The 24,238-nt window shown below is 44.2% G+C and overlaps 1 pseudogene; it reads right to left on the bottom strand.

Moving 5' to 3' along the window:
* LOC118382016 (insulin-like growth factor 1 receptor) overlaps positions 1–23,479 on the bottom strand; it is a 132,447-nt pseudogene extending 108,968 nt beyond the window's left edge.
* Between the last annotated feature and the right edge of the window lie 759 nt (positions 23,480–24,238).

The raw sequence follows: 24,238 nt of genomic DNA, 5'->3' as shown, positions 1-24,238 counted from the left end.
CTACTACGGTATGTATTAATGGGTTCACAGAGAAGACTACTACGATATGTATTAATGGGTTCACAGAGAAGACTACTACGGTATGTATTAATGGGTTCACAGAGAAGACTACTACGGTATGTATTAATGGGTTCACAGAGAAGACTACTACGATGTATTAATGGGTTCACAGAGAAGACTACTACGGTATGTATTAATGGGTTCACAGAGAAGACTACTACGGTATGTATTAATGGGTTCACAGAGAAGACTACTACGGTATGTATTAATGGGTTCACAGAGAAGACTACTACAATATGTATTAATGGGTTCATGGTATGTATTAATGGGTTCACAGAGAAGACTACTACGGTATGTATTAATGGGTTCACAGAGAAGACTACTACGGTATGTATTAATGGGTTCACAGAGAAGACTACTACAGTATGTATTAATGGGTTCACAGAGAAGACTACTACGGTATGTATTAATGGGTTCACAGAGAAGACTACTACGGTATGTATTAATGGGTTCACAGCAGAAAGACTACTACGGTATGTATTAATGGGTTCACAGAGAAGACTACTACGGTATGTATTAATGGGTTCACAGCAGAAAGACTACTACGGTATGTATTAATGGGTTCACAGAGAAGACTACTACGGTATGTATTAATGGGTTCACAGCAGAAGACTACTACGGTATGTATTAATGGGTTCACAGAGAAGACTACTACGGTATGTATTAATGGGTTCACAGAGAAGACTACTACGGTATGTATTAATGGGTTCACAGAGAAGACTACTACGGTATGTATTAATGGGTTCACAGAGAAGACTACTACGGTATGTATTAATGGGTTCACAGCAGAAAGACTACTACGGTATGTATTAATGGGTTCACAGAGAAGACTACTACGGTATGTATTAATGGGTTCACAGAGAAGACTACTACGGTATGTATTAATGGGTTCACAGAGAAGACTACTACGGTATGTATTAATGGGTTCACAGAGAAGACTACTACGGTATGTATTAATGGGTTCACAGCAGAAAGACTACTACGGTATGTATTAATGGGTTCACTAGTATGTATTAATGGGTTCAGAAAGACTACTACGGTATGTATTAATGGGTTCACAGCAGAAGACTACTACGGTATGTATTAATGGGTTCACAGAGAAAGACTACTACGGTATGTATTAATGGGTTCACAGAGAAGACTACTACGGTATGTATTAATGGGTTCACAGCAGAAAGACTACTACGGTATGTATTAATGGGTTCACAGCAGAAGACTACTACGGTATGTATTAATGGGTTCACAGAGAAGACTACTACGGTATGTATTAATGGGTTCACAGAGAAGACTACTACGGTATGTATTAATGGGTTCACAGCAGAAAGACTACTACGGTATGTATTAATGGGTTCACAGCAGAAGACTACTACGGTATGTATTAATGGGTTCACAGAGAAGACTACTACGGTATGTATTAATGGGTTCACAGAGAAGACTACTACGGTATGTATTAATGGGTTCACAGCAGAAAGACTACTACGGTATGTATTAATGGGTTCACAGCAGAAAGACTACTACGGTATGTATTAATGGGTTCACAGCAGAAGACTACTACGGTATGTATTAATGGGTTCACAGAGAAGACTACTACGGTATGTATTAATGGGTTCACAGAGAAGACTACTACGGTATGTATTAATGGGTTCACAGCAGAAGACTACTACGGTATGTATTAATGGGTTCACAGCAGAAAGACTACTACGGTATGTATTAATGGGTTCACAGAGAAGACTACTACGGTATGTATTAATGGGTTCACAGAGAAGACTACTACGGTATGTATTAATGGGTTCACAGCAGAAAGACTACTACGGTATGTATTAATGGGTTCACAGCAGAAAGACTACTACGGTATGTATTAATGGGTTCACAGAGAAGACTACTACGGTATGTATTAATGGGTTCACAGAGAAGACTACTACGGTATGTATTAATGGGTTCACAGAGAAGACTACTACGGTATGTATTAATGGGTTCACAGCAGAAAGACTACTACGGTATGTATTAATGGGTTCACAGCAGAAAGACTACTACGGTATGTATTAATGGGTTCACAGCAGAAAGACTACTACGGTATGTATTAATGGGTTCACAGCAGAAAGACTACTACGGTATGTATTAATGGGTTCACAGCAGAAAGACTACTACGGTATGTATTAATGGGTTCACAGAGAAGACTACTACGGTATGTATTAATGGGTTCACAGAGAAGACTACTACGGTATGTATTAATGGGTTCACAGAGAAGACTACTACGGTATGTATTAATGGGTTCACAGAGAAGACTACTACGGTATGTATTAATGGGTTCACAGAGAAGACTACTACGGAAAGACTACTGTATTATTAATGGGTTCACAGCAGAAGACTACTACAATATGTATTAATGGGTTCACAGCAGAAAGACTACTACGGTATATATTAATGGGTTCACAGCAGAAAGACTACTACGGTATGTATTAATGGGTTCACAGAGAAGACTACTACGGTATGTATTAATGGGTTCACAGCAGAAGACTACTACGGTATGTATTAATGGGTTCACAGCAGAAGACTACTACGGTATGTATTAATGGGTTCACAGCAGAAAGACTACTACGGTATGTATTAATGGGTTCACAGAGAAGACTACTACGGTATGTATTAATGGGTTCACAGCAGAAGACTACTACGGTATGTATTAATGGGTTCACAGCAGAAAGACTACTACGGTATGTATTAATGGGTTCACAGAGAAGACTACTACGGTATGTATTAATGGGTTCACAGAGAAGACTAGAAGACTACTACGGCATGTATTAATGGGTTCACAGAGAAGACTACTACAATATGTATTAATGGGTTCACAGCAGAAAGACTACTACGGTATGTATTAATGGGTTCACAGCAGAAAGACTACTACGGTATGTATTAATGGGTTCACAGAGAAGACTACTACGGTATGTATTAATGGGTTCACAGCAGAAAGACTACTACGGTATGTATTAATGGGTTCACAGAGAAGACTACTACGGTATGTATTAATGGGTTCACAGCAGAAAGACTACTACGGTATGTATTAATGGGTTCACAGAGAAGACTACTACGGTATGTATTAATGGGTTCACAGCAGAAGACTACTACGGTATGTATTAATGGGTTCACAGCAGAAAGACTACTACGGTATGTATTAATGGGTTCACAGAGAAGACTACTACGGTATGTATTAATGGGTTCACAGCAGAAAGACTACTACGGTATGTATTAATGGGTTCACAGCAGAAAGACTACTACGGTATGTATTAATGGGTTCACAGCAGAAAGACTACTACGGTATGTATTAATGGGTTCACAGCAGAAGACTACTACGGTATGTATTAATGGGTTCACAGCAGAAAGACTACTACGGTATGTATTAATGGGTTCACAGAGAAGACTACTACGGTATGTATTAATGGGTTCACAGAGAAGACTACTACAATATGTATTAATGGGTTCACAGCAGAAAGACTACTACGGTATGTATTAATGGGTTCACAGAGAAGACTACTACGGTATGTATTAATGGGTTCACAGCAGAAAGACTACTACGGTATGTATTAATGGGTTCACAGCAGAAGACTACTACGGTATGTATTAATGGGTTCACAGCAGAAAGACTACTACGGTATGTATTAATGGGTTCACAGAGAAAGACTACTACGGTATGTATTAATGGGTTCACAGAGAAGACTACTACGGTATGTATTAATGGGTTCACAGAGAAGACTACTACGGTATGTATTAATGGGTTCACAGCAGAAAGACTACTACGGTATGTATTAATGGGTTCACAGCAGAAAGACTACTACGGTATGTATTAATGGGTTCACAGCAGAAAGACTACTACGGTATGTATTAATGGGTTCACAGCAGAAAGACTACTACGGTATGTATTAATGGGTTCACAGAGAAGACTACTACGGTATGTATTAATGGGTTCACAGCAGAAAGACTACTACGGTATGTATTAATGGGTTCACAGCAGAAAGACTACTACGGTATGTATTAATGGGTTCACAGAGAAGACTACTACGGTATGTATTAATGGGTTCACAGAGAAGACTACTACAATATGTATTAATGGGTTCACAGAGAAGACTACTACGGTATGTATTAATGGGTTCACAGCAGAAAGACTACTACGGTATGTATTAACCTCTTGCTCCTACCTGGCACGCAGGCGTCCCATCTAGAGCTCTGGAAATGCAATGCGCTACGCTAAATGCTAATAGTATTAGTTAAAACTCAAACATTCATTAAAATACACATGCAGGGTATTGAATTAAAGCTACACTCGTTGTGAATCCAGGCAACCGGTCAGATTTTTAAAATGCTTTTCGGTCGAAAGCATGAGAAGCTATTATCTGATAGCATGTAACACCCCAAAAGACCCGCAGGGGACGTAAACAAAATAATTAGCATAGTCGGCGCTACACAAACCGCACAAATAAAATATAAAACATTCATTACCTTTGACCATCTTCTTTGTTGGCACTCCTAGATGTCCCATAATCACTATTGGGTCTTTTTTCGATTAAATCGGTCCATATATAGCCTAGATATAGATCTATGAAGACTGTGTGATAAACGAAAAAAATAGCATCTTGTAACGTCATTTTTTTATTAAAAAAGTTTACGATAAACTTTCACAAAACACTTCTAAATACTTTTGTAATGCAACTTTAGGTATTAGTAAACGTTAATAAGCGATCAAATTAATCACGAGACGAAGTGTTTTCTATAGGGGTCCGTCTGGAAATAATGTCCGTGTATTTCTCAACCAAAATATCCGGTCGGAGACCTGAAGAAAAAGCCTGTCTCTTGTTCGTTTGACCAAGAAACAAAGAATTGGCAAATGACAAGACTGTTGACATCGTGTGGAAGCTGTAGGTACTGCAACCTCAGCCCTATTTAATATCGTTCGCCCATAACAATGGGTTGAAGTGGCGGACGCACGTACTGTTATAGTCACAGCCGTGATTTAACCAGTTTTATAAACGTCTGAGTGTTTTCTATACACACATACTAATCATATGCATATACTATATTCCTGGCCTGAGTAACAGGGCGCTGAAATGTTGCGCGATTTTTAACAGAATGTTCAAAAAGTAGGGGGTAGGAGTAACAGGTTAATGGGTTCACAGAGAAGACTACTACGGTATGTATTAATGGGTTCACAGAGAAGACTACTACGGTATGTATTAATGGGTTCACAGAGAAGACTACTACAGTATGTATTAATGGGTTCACAGAGAAGACTACTACAGTATGTATTAATGGGTTCACAGCAGAGAAGACTACTACGGTATGTATTAATGGGTTCACAGCAGAAAGACTACTACGGTATGTATTAATGGGTTCACAGAGAAGACTACTACAGTATGTATTAATGGGTTCACAGAGAAGACTACTACGGTATGTATTAATGGGTTCACAGCAGAGAAGACTACTACAATATGTATTAATGGGTTCACAGAGAAGACTACTACGGTATGTATTAATGGGTTCACAGCAGAGAAGACTACTACAATATGTATTAATGGGTTCACAGCAGAAAGACTACTACGGTATGTATTAATGGGTTCACAGCAGAAAGACTACTACGGTATGTATTAATGGGTTCACAGAGAAGACTACTATGGTATGTATTAATGGGTTCACAGCAGAAAGACTACTACAATATGTATTAATGGGTTCACAGCAGAAAGACTACTACGGTATGTATTAATGGGTTCACAGCAGAAAGACTACTACGGTATGTATTAATGGGTTCACAGCAGAAAGACTACTACGGTATGTATTAATGGGTTCACAGCAGAAGACTACTACGGTATGTATTAATGGGTTCACAGAGAAGACTACTACGGTATGTATTAATGGGTTCACAGCAGAAAGACTACTACGGTATGTATTAATGGGTTCACAGAGAAGACTACTACAATATGTATTAATGGGTTCACAGCAGAAAGACTACTACGGTATGTATTAACCTCTTGCTCCTACCTGGCACGCAGGCGTCCCATCTAGAGCTCTGGAAATGCAAATGCGCTACGCTAAATGCTAATAGTATTAGTTAAAACTCAAACATTCATTAAAATACACATGCAGGGTATTGAATTAAAGCTACACTCGTTGTGAATCCAGGCAACCGGTCAGATTTTTAAAATGCTTTTCGGTCAGAAAGCATGAGAAGCTATTATCTGATAGCATGTAACACCCCAAAAGACCCGCAGGGGACGTAAACAAAATAATTAGCATAGTCGGCGCTACACAAACCGCACAAATAAAATATAAAACATTCATTACCTTTGACCATCTTCTTTGTTGGCACTCCTAGATGTCCCATAATCACTATTGGGTCTTTTTTTTCGATTAAATCGGTCCATATATAGCCTAGATATAGATCTATGAAGACTGTGTGATAAACGAAAAAAAAATAGCATCTTGTAACGCTATTTTTTTTTATTTAAAAAGTTTACGATAAACTTTCACAAAACACTTCTAAATACTTTTGTAATGCAACTTTAGGTATTAGTAAACGTTAATAAGCGATCAAATTAATCACGGAAGTGTTTTCTATAGGGGTCCGTCTGGAAATAATGTCCGTGTATTTCTCAACCAAAATATCCGGTCGGAGACCTGAAGAAAAAGCCTGTCTCTTGTTCGTTTGACCAAGAAACAAAGAATTGGCAAATGACAAGACTGTTGACATCGTGTGGAAGCTGTAGGTACTGCAACCTCAGCCCTATTTAATATCGTTCGCCCATAACAATGGGTTGAAGTGGCGGACGCACGTATGTTATAGTCACAGCCGTGATTTAACCAGTTTTATAAACGTCTGAGTGTGTTCTATACACACATACTAATCATATGCATATACTATATTCCTGGCCTGAGTAACAGGGCGCTGAAATGTTGCGCGATTTTTAACAGAATGTTCAAAAAGTAGGGGGTAGGAGTAACAGGTTAATGGGTTCACAGAGAAGACTACTACGGTATGTATTAATGGGTTCACAGAGAAGACTACTACGGTATGTATTAATGGGTTCACAGAGAAGACTACTACAGTATGTATTAATGGGTTCACAGAGAAGACTACTACAGTATGTATTAATGGGTTCACAGCAGAGAAGACTACTACGGTATGTATTAATGGGTTCACAGAGAAGACTACTACGGTATGTATTAATGGGTTCACAGAGAAGACTACTACAGTATGTATTAATGGGTTCACAGAGAAGACTACTACGGTATGTATTAATGGGTTCACAGCAGAGAAGACTACTACGGTATGTATTAATGGGTTCACAGAGAAGACTACTACGGTATGTATTAATGGGTTCACAGCAGAAAGACTACTACGGTATGTATTAATGGGTTCACAGCAGAAAGACTACTACGGTATGTATTAATGGGTTCACAGCAGAAAGACTACTACGGTATGTATTAATGGGTTCACAGAGAAGACTACTACGGTATGTATTAATGGGTTCACAGCAGAAAGACTACTACGGTATGTATTAATGGGTTCACAGCAGAAAGACTAGGTATGTATTAATGGGTTCAGAAAGACTACTACGGTATGTATTAATGGGTTCACAGCAGAAAGACTACTACGGTATGTATTAATGGGTTCACAGCAGAAAGACTACTACGGTATGTATTAATGGGTTCACAGCAGAAAGACTACTACGGTATGTATTAATGGGTTCACAGCAGAAGACTACTACGGTATGTATTAATGGGTTCACAGCAGAAACTACTACGACTACTACGGTATGTATTAATGGGTTCACAGCAGAAGACTACTACGGTATGTATTAATGGGTTCACAGCAGAAGACTACTACGGTATGTATTAATGGGTTCACAGCAGAAAGACTACTACGGTATGTATTAATGGGTTCACAGAGAAGACTACTACGGTATGTATTAATGGGTTCACAGCAGAAGACTACTACAGTATGTATTAATGGGTTCACAGCAGAAAGACTACTACGGTATGTATTAATGGGTTCACAGCAGAAAGACTACTACGGTATGTATTAATGGGTTCACAGAGAAGACTACTATGTATTAATACGGTATGTATTAATGGGTTCACAGCAGAAAGACTACTACGGTATGTATTAATGGGTTCACAGCAGAAGACTACTACGGTATGTATTAATGGGTTCACAGAGAAGACTACTACGGTATGTATTAATGGGTTCACAGCAGAAAGACTACTACGGTATGTATTAATGGGTTCACAGCAGAAGACTACTACGGTATGTATTAATGGGTTCACAGAGAAGACTACTACGGTATGTATTAATGGGTTCACAGAGAAAGACTACTACGGTATGTATTAATGGGTTCACAGCAGAAAGACTACTACGGTATGTATTAATGGGTTCACAGCAGAAAGACTACTACGGTATGTATTAATGGGTTCACAGAGAAGACTACTACGGTATGTATTAATGGGTTCACAGCAGAAAGACTACTACGGTATGTATTAATGGGTTCACAGAGAAGACTACTACGGTATGTATTAATGGGTTCACAGCAGAAAGACTACTACGGTATGTATTAATGGGTTCACAGCAGAAAGACTACTACGGTATGTATTAATGGGTTCACAGCAGAGAAGACTACTACAGTATGTATTAATGGGTTCACAGCAGAAAGACTACTACGGTATGTATTAATGGGTTCACAGCAGAATGACCACATTCAAAGTGTGTTGTCAGTATATCCTTGTGTAGTAATGTTCCATACATCATTTCATTTAGACAAAGCCTTTTCACTGTTAAAATAAGCATGAGATTTTTTTTCTTTAAAAAAAATCTATACTCACACAAGTATTTGAATACTAACGTCCGTTTGGATATTTGAATACTGTACGAACCGTGCCCATCCCTAATCAGCCCCTTTATAGTAGGATGAGCCTTGTCCACTTCCTAATTCACTGCTACAGCTGTCTGACCTGCATTAGCTCCCCTCTCACGCTGCACACAAGTTAACACACTTAAATAACACAACACTGCATGTGGAAATGTTGAACTTTTCACAAAACAAAGTCCTTTATCTCCCTCACCCCCACCTCTTGTCTGGTTTCCACTAGATTCCACAGCCACAAAGTCAATTCCACAGCCACAAAGTCAGATTCTTTCATTACTTTCTTAAAGAGACAGCGCACACATTTATTTAAAAAAAGAAGCTGCTTGAATTGAATTGATTGCTTTTTCTACACTCCTGCTCTCCCTCTGCAAACTAGATGTTTGCTCCCTGCAGTGGCGCCGAGGTGTCAAGTGGATGGGATCACTTCATTAGTTACTGTGTCCACAGAGAGGAAGCTTTCCTCCTCACACCGACACTACAGACACGACAGCGAGTCTAGCAGGAGTGGGAACTATGGACGGGATTCTTCAATTAAGTGTTTGTCATTTAACGAGAAACATCTTACTTAGTAAGATGTAAAATTGCGAGACTAAGACCTGAGGCAGTGTTACTGGCTGTTGTTGCTACGGCGTCTCGAGAGGGGCAAACCGTAATATGGCCACTATCTGTTTTTTCAAGCCAGAGAGAACAGAGAGGGTGACCGCGATAGGGCGGCAGAACAGAGAGGGTGACCGCGATAGGGCGGCAGAACAGAGAGGGTGACCGCGATAGGGCGGCAGAACAGAGAGGGTGACCGCGATAGGGCGGCAGAACAGAGAGGGTGACCGCGATAGGGCGGCAGAACAGAGAGGGTGACCGCGATAGGGCGGCAGAACAGAGAGGGCGAGGGGCGGCAGAACAGAGAGGGTGACCGCGATAGGGCGGCAGAACAGAGAGGGTGACCGCGATAGGGCGGCAGAACAGAGAGGGTGACCGCGATAGGGCGGCAGAACAGAGAGGGTGACCGCGATAGGGCGGCAGAACAGAGAGGGTGACCGCGATAGGGCGGCAGAACAGAGAGGGTGACCGCGATAGGGCGGCAGAACAGAGAGGGTGACCGCGATAGGGCGGCAGAACAGAGAGGGCGACCGCGATAGGGCGGCAGAACAGAGGGCGACCGCGATAGGGCGGCAGAACAGAGAGGGTGACCGCGATAGGGCGGCAGAACAGAGAGGGTGACCGCGATAGGGCGGCAGAACAGAGAGGGTGACCGCGATAGGGCGGCAGAACAGAGAGGGTGACCGCGATAGGGCGGCAGAACAGAGAGGGTGACCGCGATAGGGCGGCAGAACAGAGAGGGTGACCGCGATAGGGCGGCAGAACAGAGAGGGTGACCGCGATAGGGCGGCAGAACAGAGAGGGTGACCGCGATAGGGCGGCAGAACAGAGAGGGTGACCGCGATAGGGCGGCAGAACAGAGAGGGTGACCGCGATAGGGCGGCAGAACAGAGAGGGTGACCGCGATAGGGCGGCAGAACAGAGAGGGTGACCGCGATAGGGCGGCAGAACAGAGAGGGTGATGTTAATTTCTCAACCATAAGGCAGTACATCCAACTGGCCTCACAACCACAGACCATGTGACCACGCCAGCCCAGGAACGCCGTTTGGGTCTCTGCGCGCGGAACGCCGTTTGGGCCCCTGCGCGCGGAACGCCGTTTGGGCCCCTGCGCGCGGAACGCCGTTTGGGCCCCTGCGCGCGGAACGCCGTTTGGGCCCCTGCGCGCGGAACGCCGTTTGGGTCTCTGCGCGAACGCCGTTTGGGTCTCTGCGCGGAACGCCGTTTGGGTCTCTGCGCGCGAACGCCGTTTGGGTCTCTGCGCGCGGAACGCCGTTTGGGTCTCTGCGCGGGAACGCCGTTTGGGTCTCTGCGCGCGAACGCCGTTTGGGTCTCTGCGCGCGAACGCCGTTTGGGTCTCTGCGCGCGGAACGCCGTTTGGGTCTCTGCGCGCGGAACGCCGTTTAAGGTCTCTGCGCGCGGAACGCCGTTTGGGTCTCTGCGCGCGGAACGCCGTTTGGGTCTCTGCGCGCAACGCCGTTTGGGTCTCTGCGCGCGGAACGCCGTTTGGGTCTCTGCGCGCGGAACGCCGTTTGGGTCTCTGCGCGCGAACGCCGTTTGGGTCTCTGCGCGCGGAACGCCGTTTGGGTCTCTGCGCGCGGAACGCCGTTTGGGTCTCTGCGCGCGGAACGCCGTTTGGGTCTCTGCGCGCGGAACGCCGTTTGGGTCTCTGCGCGCGGAACGCCGTTTGGGTCTCTGCGCGCGGAACGCAGTTTGGGTCTCTGCGCGCGGAACGCAGTTTGGGTCTCTGCGCGCGGAACGCAGTTTGGGTCTCTGCGCGCGGAACGCAGTTTGGGTCTCTGCGCGCGGAACGCAGTTTGGGTCTCTGCGCGCGGAACGCAGTTTGGGTCTCTGCGCGCGGAACGCAGTTTGGGTCTCTGCGCGCGGAACGCAGTTTGGGTCTCTGCGCGCGGAACGCAGTTTGGGTCTCTGCGCGGAACGCCGTTTGGGCCCCTGCGCGTGTAGCAATCGTTACGTATAGCTAGGTGTCATCATCTAAAATAACCCTAATTTATAAGACAGTTCTATCAGCTATAACAGTAGCTATAACGTTAGCTTTGGGCAACAGGGTTAAGTAGCTGGCTAGCTATAACGTTAGCATTGGGCAACAGGGTTAAGTAGCTGGCTGCTAATAACGTTAGCTTTGGGCAACAGGGTTAAGTAGCTGGCTGCTTATAACGTTAGCTTTGGGCAACAGGGTTAAGTAGCTGGCTGTTTATAACGTTAGCTTTGGGCAACAGGGTTAAGTAGCTGGCTAGCTATAACGTTAGCATTGGGCAACAGGGTTAAGTAGCTGGCTAGCTATAACGTTAGCTTTGGGCAACAGGGTTAAGTAGCTGGCTAGCTATAACGTTAGCTTTGGGCAACAGGGTTAAGTAGCTGGCTAGCTATAACGTTAGCATTGGGCAACAGGGTTAAGTAGCTGGCTAGCTATAACGTTAGCTTTGGGCAACAGGTTAAGTAGCTGGCTAGCTATTTATTTTCATGAACCGAAGTTCAATTTCAATAGGCGAACAACAAGTGACAACCGAGCTAATACTTACAAGGATTCCTAAATCAATGACTGCTCGACTTGTTGACTGCTCGATCCACACAGCAGACATTGTGGACCAGGTTAGGAATGCTGTGTTGTACTGCTGGACTTATTGACTGCTCGATCCACACAGCAGACATTGTGGACCAGGTTAGGAATGCTGTGTTGTACTGCTGGACTTATTGACTGCTCGATCCACACAGCAGACATTGTGGACCAGGTTAGGAATGCTGTGTTGCAGGTGTAGGGTGACATGTTACGTGGCGTCATTACGTCATGTACCCAGGTTATATAGGTATCCATGGTAACTGACATCGGATTTTAACATTGGCGTTAAACTAGACATCGACAGATACCAATGTTGGCATTTTTAGCAAATAATCGTCCGATTCCCATATGTTCACCGATATATAGTCGTAACCAACTTCAGGGGGCAAATGATCACCTTCGATGGTCACTGGAGAAGCTCTTCACGGATGAATCCCGGTTGTAACTGTACCTGGCAGTTGGCGTCGTGTGGGCAAGCCCCATGGTGGCGGTGGGGTTATGGCATAAGCTACGCACAACGAACAACGAACACAATTGCATTTAAATCGATGGCAAATTTAATGCAGAGATACCGTGACGAGATCCTGAGGCCCATTTACGTGCCACACATCTGCAACAATCCCCTCATGTTTCAGTATTATAATGCACAGCCCCATGTCACAGGGATCTATACATGAATCCTGGAAGCTGAAAATGTCCCAGTTCTTCCATGGCCTGTGCATCCTCTCCAGACACGTCACCCATTGAGCATGTTTGGGATGCTCTGGATCGACGTGTACAACAGCGTGTTCCAGTTCCCGCCAATATCCAGCAACTCAGCAGTCATTGAAGAGGAGTGGGACAACACAGGCCACGATCAACAGCCTGATCAACTCTATGTAAAGGAGATGTGTCGCGCTGCACGAGGCAAACGGTGGTCACACCAGATACTGACAGGTTTTCTGATCCACACCCCTATCTGTTTTAAACTGTTCTCTTTGACCAACAGATGCACATCTGTATTCCCAGTCCTGTGAAATCCATAGATTAGGACCTAATGAATTTATTACACTGATTTCCTTATGAACTGTAACTCAGTAGAATCTTTGAAATTATTGCATGTAGTGTTTATATGTTTTGATCAGTGTACATTGTCCAGCAGACAAATGAAAACGTATGCTGACATGACTGTTCTGTTGACCCACTCGGCCCATACAGAGTGAGGTAAAAACAAAGCTATTCAGAACAAACTTCCAAACGGTCCTGAAATGACAGGATCCCTGTCAATAAGATTAAACAATATGATAGAAAATTAAGTTGGGGGCTGTCAATGTTTTGACCTCTAGTTGCAAACTTCCAAACGGTCCTGAAATGACAGGATCCCTGTCAATAGGATTAAACAATATGATAGAAAATTAAGTTGGGGGCTGTCAATGTTTTGACCTCTAGTTGCAAACTTCCAAACGGTCCTGAAATGACAGGATCCCTGTCAATAAGATTAAACAATATGATAGAAAATTAAGTTGGGGGCTGTCAATGTTTTGACCTCTAGTTGCAAACTTCCAAACGGTCCTGAAATGACAGGATCCCTGTCAATAGGATTAAACAATATGATAGAAAATTAAGTTGGGGGCTGTCAATGTTTTGACCTCTAGTTGCACCACACTTTCCCAAACCATTGTCCTGTTAAATGTTTTCTGTGTTGCAAATGTGTCTTAAATTGCTGCTATTCTGGCCAGGTCTTTATTGGAATCTCAAATGATACTAATCAAATAACGGTGAGATTTGATCGATAGAGAGGGGAGGAACCACCTGTTCCAATCGATCCATCAAATTGATTTGCATTGTATTTTTCCATATATATACACACATATATATATACACCCTATGTATTTTAATAAAATCACCTGCAAGCATTGAGCTTGTCTAATGCTTTAAGCTGATGGTTTGATGAAATAAGACAAATGCCTCAAGAGGGTGCCAGAGATCTAGATAGAGACATTTAAAATAAATATATATTAAACTTTACCTGACCCAACTAGTCTCCTCCAGCTCCTGCTGGAATTTGCATATTCGCCTGAAGTTGCCGGTAATAGGCTACATGAGGAGTCGGCAACCTTTCATGTTGAATGCCAATTTATCTTACCATTTCTACCGATCAGTGGCCAGTTATGGTTTTCATATTACAATTGTAAAACATGTATTTAATTTATAATAACGTCTTCATATATTAAAATCACTGTCATGTGGTTCATCAAAATTCTATACAAATCTGAATTAAAATGATACAAATCTAAAAAGTAACTTATATTGCCATTTCCAACTAAAATAGCCTTCATAAAGCCAACATATAAAAACATTGCAGCCTGCATGTAGAAAATATACTGACAAAAATGAATATCCTATAAATCACATTGGTTACATATGGCCTGTCTGCAACGAACTTAAAACATTGTATCAACTATGAACTTGGGTCCGGCCCGAAGCTTGTGTTAGCGAACTTGCAACATGTATAAAATATTCTGGGCCCTCAGAGTTTCCGGTGGACCCAAGACGCAGCGATCAGGCCGGTTCCACCGAGCTACCACAATACTATCCTAGTGGACCCAAGACGCAGAGATCAGGCCGGTTCCACCAAGCTACCACAATACTATCCTGGTGGACCCAAGACGCAGCGATCAGGCCGGTTCCACCAAGCTACCACAATACTATCCTAGTGGACCCAAGACGCAGAGATCAGGCCGGTTCCACCAAGCTACCACAATACTATCCTAGTGGACCCAAGACGCAGCGATCAGGCCGGTTCCACCAAGCTACCACAATACTATCCTAGTGGACCCGAGACGCAGCGATCAGGCCGGTTCCACCAAGCTACCACAATACTATCCTGGTGGACCCGAGACGCAGCGATCAGGCCGGTTCCACCAAGCTACCACAATACTATCCTGGTGGACCCGAGACGCAGCGATCAGGCCGGTTCCACCAAGCTACCACAATACTATCCTGGTGGACCCGAGACGCAGCGATCAGGCCGGTTCCACCAAGCTACCACAATACTATCCTAGTGGACCCGAGACGCAGCGATCAGGCCGGTTCCACCAAGCTACCACAATACTATCCTGGTGGACCCGAGACGCAGCGATCAGGCCGGTTCCACCAAGCTACCACAATACTATCCTGGTGGACCCGAGACGCAGCGATCAGGCCGGTTCCACCAAGCTACCACAATACTATCCTGGTGGACCCAAGACGCAGCGATCAGGCCGGTTCCACCAAGCTACCACAATACTATCCTGGTGGACCCGAGACGCAGTGTTGCCTCAGTGAACGGCCCTTGCCATCCAGGATCTTTGGGACGACCCTACCCAATTGAAATTGACATTTAAAATGGTTAAGGTTAGGTAAAGGTTAAGGTTTAGGATGGTGACGTCCCAAGGATCCCGGATAGCACTAAACCTCAGTAAACAGTGTCAAGTCCTTTCACACAGCTAGTTAGCCAGCTAGATGGGGGAGCGAAACATGAATTTGTACAAGTCCCTGACAAGTGACAACCCATACATCAAAGCGTAGCTACGAAGCAAACTTTGTAACATGCTGTATTTTTTTAGTGTCTCTGAAAACATTTAGATGACAGACCTTTAGGAATACTATTCAAAGAGCAACTTCCGTTCAGAAGTTTGGGGTCACTTACAAATGTCCTTGTTTTTGAAGGAAAAGCTCATTTGTCCATTAAAATAACCTCAAATTGATCAGAAATACAGTGTAGACATTGTTAATGTTGTAAATGACTATTGTAGCCGGAAACTGATGATTTTTAATGGAACATCTACATTGGTGTATTCCCATTATCAGCAATCATCACTCCTGTGTTCCAATGGCACGTTGTGTTAGCTAATACAAGTTTATCATTTTAAAAGGCTAATTGATCATTAGAAAACCCTTTTGCAATTAGTTTAGCACAGCGGAAAACTGTCTGATTAAAGAAGCAATAAAACTGTCCTTGAGACAAGATGAGTATCCGGAGCATCAGCATTTGTGGGTTCGATTACAGGCTCAAAATGGCCAGAAACAAAGCACTTTCTTCTGAAACTCATCAGTCTATTCTTGTTCTGAGAAATGAAGGCTATTCCATGCGAGAAATTGCCAAGGAACTGAAGATATCGTACAACGCTGTGTACTACTCCCTTCACAAAACAGCGCAAACTGTCTCTAACCAGAATAGAATGTTCTCTGTTGTGTCTCGGTTTTTCCACATGGCATCTCGTAGTCTGGTATTAGATATGCCATTAGGGTACTGAAGCAGACATCCTCTACCAGTGACAATGGCTGAATATCAACTGCAATCGTTTCTGTAATCAGCGCTGTGATTTTCTCCATTATCACACTGCTGTCAGCAACAGGTTGGGTCTCACGGTGCCCCTCTCATCACTGCCCCTGTACGGTCACTGTATCTCAGTTCCACCTCATCACCTCATTTAACATCTCAGTCCACATCTCATCACTGCCCCTGTACGGTCACTGTATCTCAGTTCCACCTCATCACCTCATTTAACATCTCAGTCCACATCTCATCACTGCCCCTGTACGGTCACTGTAGCTCAGTTCCACCTCATCACCTCATTTAACGTCTCAGTCCACATCTCATCACTGCCCCTTCGTGTACGGTCACTGTATCTCAGTTCCACCTCATCACCTCATTTAACGTCTCAGTCCACATCTCATCACTGCCCCTTCGTGTACGGTCACTGTATCTCAGTTCCACCTCATCACCTCATTTAACGTCTCAGTCCACATCTCATCACCTTCTCATTGAACGTCCCAGTCAGCATCTCATCGCCTTCTCACTGCTGTCATTCCCAGAGTATTGTCACAACGAGTTTAGCTGCTGTCATTCCCAGAGTATTGTCATAACGGGTTTAGCTGCTGTCATTCCCAGAGTATTGTCATAACGGGCTTAGCTGCTGTCATTCCCAGAGTATTGTCATAACGGGCTGCTGTCATTCCCAGAGTATTGTCACAACGGGTTTAGCTGCTGTCATTCCCAGAGTATTGTCACAACGGGCTGCTGTCATTCCCAGAGTATTGTCATAACGGGTTTAGCTGCTGTCATTCCCAGAGTATTGTCATAACGGGTTTAGCTGCTGTCATTCCCAGAGTATTGTCATAACGGGCTGCTGTCATTCCCAGAGTATTGTCATAACGGGTTTAGCTGCTGTCATTCCCAGAGTATTGTCATAACGGGTTTAGCTGCTGTCATTCCCAGAGTATTGTCACAACGGGCTGCTGTCATTCCCAGAGTATTGTCACAACGGGCTGCTGTCATTCCCAGAGTATTGTCATAACGGGTTTAGCTGCTGTCATTCCCAGAGTATTGTCATAACGGGTTTAGCTGCTGTCATTCCCAGAGTATTGTCATAACGGGCTGCTGTCATTCCCAGAGTATTGTCATAACGGGCTGCTGTCATTCCCAGAGTATTGTCATAACGGGTTTAGCTGCTGTCATTCCCAGAGTATTGTCACAACGGGTTTAGCTGCTGTCATTCCCAGAGTATTGTCACAACGGGTTTAGCTGCTGTCATTCCCAGAGTATTGTCACAACGGGCTTATCTGCTGTCATTCCCAGAGTATTGTCATAACGGGTTTAGCTGCTGTCATTCCCAGAGTATTGTCACAACGGGCTTAACTGCTGTCATTCTCAGAGTATTGTCATAACGGGTTTAGCTGCTGTCATTCCCAGAGTATTGTCACAACGGGTTTAGCTGCTGTCATTCCCAGAGTATTGTCACAACGGGTTTAGCTGCTGTCATTCCCAGAGTATTGTCACAACGGGTTTAGCTGCTGTCATTCCCAGAGTATTGTCATAACGGGCTTAGCTGCTGTCATTCCCAGAGTATTGTCATAACGGACTTAGCTGCTGTCATTCCCAGAGTATTGTCATAACGGGTTTAGCTGCTGTCATTCCCAGAGTATTGTCATAACGGGTTTAGCTGCTGTCATTCCCAGAGTATTGTCATAACGGGTTTAGCTGCTGTCATTCCCAGAGTATTGTCATAACAGGCTGCTGTCATTCCCAGATTATTGTCACAACGGGCTGCTGTCATTCCCAGAGTATTGTCACAACGGGCTTAGCTGCTGTCATTCCCAGAGTATTGTCATAACGGGCTGCTGTCATTCCCAGAGTATTGTCATAACGGGCTTAGCTGCTGTCATTCCCAGAATATTGTCATAACGGGTTTAGCTGCTGTCATTCCCAGAGTATTGTCATAACGGGTTTAGCTGCTGTCATTCCCAGAGTATTGTCACTACGGGCTGCTGTCATTCCCAGAGTATTGTCACAACGGGCTGCTGTCATTCCCAGAGTATTGTCATAAGGAGCTTAGCTGCTGTCATTCCCAGAGTATTGTCACAACGGGCTGCTGTCATTCCCAGAGTATTGTCATAAGGAGCTTAGCTGCTGTCATTCCCAGAGTATTGTCATAAGGAGCTTAGCTGCTGTCATTCCCAGAGTATTGTCATAACGGGCTGCTGTCATTCCCAGAGTATTGTCATAAGGAGCTTAGCTGCTGTCATTCCCAGAGTATTGTCATAAGGAGCTTAGCTGCTGTCATTCCCAGAGTATTGTCATAAGGAGCTTAGCTGCTGTCATTCCCAGTCTCACTCTGCCATTTTAGACGATGGCGTTCGGAGGGCATTGTATCAAATCATTTAAAAGATGCATATGTCCTCCGATTAACATTACAGCATTGTTGCATTTTATTTTTTAAATGTAACATTTATTTAACCAGGCAAGTCAGTTACACTGACGACCTACGACCTGCATTAGGACGTTTATTTAACCAGGCAAGTCAGTTACACTGACGACCTACGACCTGCAGTAGGACGTTTATTTTCTCCTTTATGACAATCGGGGCTTGATAGTTTTGTGATAACTGCACTGTGAATTACATTTTGTTACAATTACATCTCATTTTTCATTTATGGATTTTTCCCCCCGTAATTTTAAAGATCCCAATGTCTTATTAACGTTGACAGCCCTAATGGCCAGGGCCCATTTCTGCCAGGGCCCATTTCTGCCAGGGCCCATTTCTGTCAGGGCCCATTTCTGCCAGGGCCCATTTCTGCCAGGGCCCATTTCTGCCAGGGCCCATTTCTGCCAGGGCCCATTTCTGCCAGGGCCCATTTCTGCCAGGGCCCATTTCTGCCAGGGCCCATTTCTGCCAGGGCCCATTTCTGCCAGGGCCCATTTCTGCCAGGGCCCATTTCTGCCAGGGCCCATTTCTGCCAGGGCCCATTTCTGTCACTTCATTGAGCTGACAAGCTTCAGTCTGCTCAGCACCCACCGTAGAAGCAGTAACAGTCAGTTCACTCTCCTCTCTGACTGGTGTACTGTCATTGGGCGATAGTGTTCAGGTTTGCTCGACCACGCCAAGGCAAGATATTGCTTACAGCCATGTAAAGTGCACCCTCTTCAGGACAAATATAAATTATTGAGCATTTTCTCAGAAATCGTATAAAATCGGCTCTTATAAATCGGACGATAACATCAGCTTTATATAAACATACACATGGCAAGTTCCTCTCAAAAACTTCCCTTCCTTATATCATGTTGAAATAAACAAGCGACAAGCCGTTTCACTTGAGAAAATATGGAGCTGGTTGTGAACCAAACCATCAGCCAGCCAGACTCACTCAAACAGCGGACGAGGATGGATTGAAACGCTGCGACTGTTCCTACCTTTCTGGCAGTGGTTAGAGGTCCAGCAGCGACAGTTGAAGTTGTCATTGAAGTTGGTCTTGATGCAACGACGGCTATTCTCCATGATGCCTGGACACACGTCCCCACACTCCTTACTCTGTTTATTCCCCGCTACGAAGTTATTCAACTCAGCATCCATGATAAGAGACCAGTCAATAGAGTCCAGATAGCAGAGCTCAGGGTTCTTCTCGATCCGGATGGCTCCTCTAGTGATGTTCTGGAGGCTGTAGAGGCCGATGTCCTTCAGAGAAGTCATCTCAAAGATCACCAGGGCGTAATTGTAAAAGAGATTTCGCCCTCGGATCACCGTGAGGTTAGGGAACAGGGTGGACAGGGAGTCCAGGCCCGAGACTCTGAATAAAAATTAAATCAAAACTTTGTTTAAAGTGATTTTTTGTTTTTTAAAGCAGCAACACACTTCTACATGAAAACGACATAAAAGAGATCAAAGAAAAACAAGCAGGAATAATCAAAAAGATGAATAAAATAATAGTGAAATCATTGAGAGGTGGAAGCTGTGTATCTGACCCGCTAACCTGAACAGCAGCAAGTAGTCAGTGATCATGGTGAGTTTGGGGAAGGAGAGCGAGCGGAACACTTCCTGGTTGAGGTTGTAGTTCTTGTCTCCTATTAGGAGGATCTGGAGGTAACCCTCGACGATCGTACAGTTCTCCAGGCGACGGAACTCACTGATGTCGTTACCGATGTCAATGCTGGGACCACAAACTGGAGAGAGAGAGAGAGACAATGGAAGAGACTTAAATGTACATGTCAATTTCATCTAAAGCCCAATAAAAGCCTTGTAGAGAGCTAGAGAAACAGACTTAGCCTAACATAATGGTTGCTTTCATGCTATGGGATGAGGGTTTGAAATCATTTCACTACTCTAATAATATCATACATTTATCAGTTTTCCAGATATTGGAAATACATGTTGTTTTTTTACATAAGAGAAGGTTACTTAAGACAACAAATATAAGGAGTGTGTTTGGTCGGGACGGACGTATAATGGGAACGTCTAGCAAGCCAGAGGTTGGTGGTTCGAATCTCATCACAGACAACTTTACAACTACTTACTATGTTAGTTAACCCACTACTTACTATGTTAGTTAACCCACTACTTACTATGTTAGTTAACCCACTACTTACTATGTTAGTTAACCCACTACTTACTATGTTAGTTAACCCACTACTTACTATGTTAGTTAACCCACTACTTACTATGTTAGTTAACCCACTATGTTAGTTAACCCACTACTTACTATGTTAGTTAACCCACTACTTACTATGTTAGTTAACCCACTACTTACTATGTTAGTTAACCCACTACTTACTATGTTAGTTAACCCACTACTTACTATGTTAGTTAACCCACTACTTACTATGTTAGTTAACCCACTACTTACTATGTTAGTTAACCCACTACTTACTATGTTAGTTAACCCACTACTTACTATGTTAGTTAACCCACTACTTACTATGTTAGTTAACCCACTACTTACTATGTTAGTTAACCCACTACTTACTATGTTAGTTAACCCACTACTTACTATGTTAGTTAACCCACTATGTTAGTTAACCCACTATGTTAGTTAACCCACTATGTTAGTTAACCCACTATGTTAGTCAACCCACTATGTTAGTTAACCCACTATGTTAGTTAACCCACTATGTTAGTCAACCCACTATGTTAGTTAACCCACTATGTTAGTTAACCCACTACTTACTATGTTAGTTAACCCACTATGTTAGTCAACCCACTATGTTAGTTAACCCACTACTTACTATGTTAGTTAACCCACTATGTTAGTTAACCCACTATGTTAGTTAACCCACTATGTTAGTTAACCCACTATGTTAGTCAACCCACTATGTTAGTTAACCCACTATGTTAGTTAACCCACTATGTTAGTCAACCCTTCCCCTAACCTGACTCATAACCAGTATTAGCCACATAGCTAACGCTGGCCACAACTCATTGGAATTCGTAACTTAAGACATTTAAGAAAATGGATAACATATTTGTACTTTTTTTGCAAATGTGTAACCGAAATGTAATTCGTTTACTTCCACAAATGAATACGACACGTAACACATTATAGTGAAGAGAAACTCGGTTTTCTCGGATAATAGGACATGTGGAGAGAGCAGGTTGTCCCTGTAGGTACATTACATTCAGCTATGGTTGTCTAAAGGTAGAACAAAACTATTGGGAGCAAAGAGGAGCATTAAGACAACGCAGCAAATATATATATATACAGTATTGCATTTATCAATTTAGTTAGCTATTCGTTCCCTGGAAAACGGAGATGAAACCACTTACTTTCTCCATGTGCGGACCGAGGGCAGGTCGCGGAGACACACAGCAGCAGACCACAGAACAAGGTCACCGGATCCGTTTCTGTGCCAGACTTCATTCCGGTAAAACAAACTTCCTCCCCGGGTGTCAGAAACAAAACAACGGGAATGACCCCAAAAATTAATTAATGCTCCCAAATAATGGTCGCTTCTCAGGCCACACAAATAAAGGCCAAGAACGTGGGAGCAAAGTGAACACGTCCCCTGACTTGTAATTCCTAAATGTTGACTTCTCGGTACCGTCGGTGTTTTAGTACCGTCAGTATCGGTACCGTGGGCAGCCACAGCCGATGCGGATCTCCCGGACGTCGTCTTCTCCTGTGTCGAGGAATGTCTTGGAGTCCCACACTGCGTGGTTGAATCCAGCAGGAAAACAAGGCTGTCTGGTCTCTCTGTCTGTCATATAATGACCCCGTCGACGTCGGGTTGAGACGAGACAACCTCCCAGGGATGGATGAAATGTTACACAGAAACAGCCGCGTCGAGCAGTTCACAATCCGCATCTTCCGACTCCATTTCTTCTTCTTCAAAACAAAAATGCCACTTTGTTCGCTTGAATGCGCTCTTCACCAGGCGGGGAGAAAGTCCTCCAACGTGGACGGGAGAGCGGGCTGGGTTCGGGGTTTGGTGGCGGTAATACTCTTAGTTAACACATGAATGGGGGGAAAAGAGCCCTCCCGGAGTGAGACGCATGAGGTTTGATCCGAAATATCCGTCTAGGAAGAAAAAGGATTCAACAACTGCAGCCCCCGGTGTCTCCCCCTCCTCCGTCTTCACCCGCCGCTCATACAGACACACTAACAACCGAATCCATTTTCAGCACGCAGAAACGGGATTATTTCAATATTACCGTCAGTGTTCGTTCAGATTCAGACCCTTGTAGTATCCATTAGAACCCGTGTTCGTGTCTCTTTACGACGTCAGTCAGCGGCTCCGGTTGTGGGATCACGGCTCAGTGGGATGGATTCAGCGCTGTAAACAAGGCTGGATGTTTCTTTCAGCCACACACCGTAGACTGCTACGTCCTACTAGGCTGGATGTTTCTTTCAGCCACACACCGTAGACTGCTACGTCCTACTAGGCTGGATGTTTCTTTCAGCCACACACCGTCGACTGCTACGTCCTACTAGGCTGGATGTTTCTTTCAGCCACACACCGTCGACTGCTACGTCCTACTAGGCTGGATGTTTCTTTCAGCCACACACCGTAGACTGCTACGTCCTACTAGGCTGGATGTTTCTTTCAGCCACACACCGTAGACTGCTACGTCCTACTAGGCTGGATGTTTCTTTCAGCCACACGCCGTAGACTGCTACGTCCTACTAGACTGCTACGTCCTACTAGGCTGGATGTTTCTTTCAGCCACACGCCGTAGACTGCTACGTCCTACTAGGCTGGATGTTTCTTTCAGCCACACGCCGTAGACTGCTACGTCCTACTAGGCTGGATGTTTCTTTCAGCCACACGCTGTAGACTGCTACGTGCTACTAGGCTGGATGTTTCTTTCAGCCACACACCGTAGACTGCTACGTGCTACTAGGCTGGATGTTTCTTTCAGCCACACACCGTAGACTGCTACGTCTACTAGGCTGGATGTTTCTTTCAGCCACACGTAGACTGCCTACTAGGCTGGATGTTTCTTTCAGCCACACACCGTAGACTGCTACGTCCTACTAGGCTGGATGTTTCTTTCAGCCACACACCGTCGACTGCTACGTCCTACTAGGCTGGATGTTTCTTTCAGCCACACGCCGTAGACTGCTACGTCCTACTAGGCTGGATGTTTCTTTCAGCCACACACCGTAGACTGCTACTGCTACTAGGCTGGGTGTTTCTTTCAGCCACACGCCGTAGACTGCTACGTCCTACTAGGCTGGATGTTTTTCAGCCACACGCCGTAGACTGCTACGTCCTACTAGGCTGGGTGTTTCTTTCAGCCACACGCCGTCGACTGACTACGTCCTACTAGGCTGGATGTTTCTTTCAGCCACACACCGTAGACT

Source organism: Oncorhynchus keta, unplaced genomic scaffold (genome assembly GCF_023373465.1).
Source record: "Oncorhynchus keta strain PuntledgeMale-10-30-2019 unplaced genomic scaffold, Oket_V2 Un_contig_5851_pilon_pilon, whole genome shotgun sequence".
NCBI classification, from domain to species: Eukaryota; Metazoa; Chordata; class Actinopteri; order Salmoniformes; family Salmonidae; genus Oncorhynchus; species Oncorhynchus keta.
The sequence above is the reverse complement of the archived record's forward strand: the minus strand, read 5'-3'. Positions and strand labels throughout refer to the sequence as shown.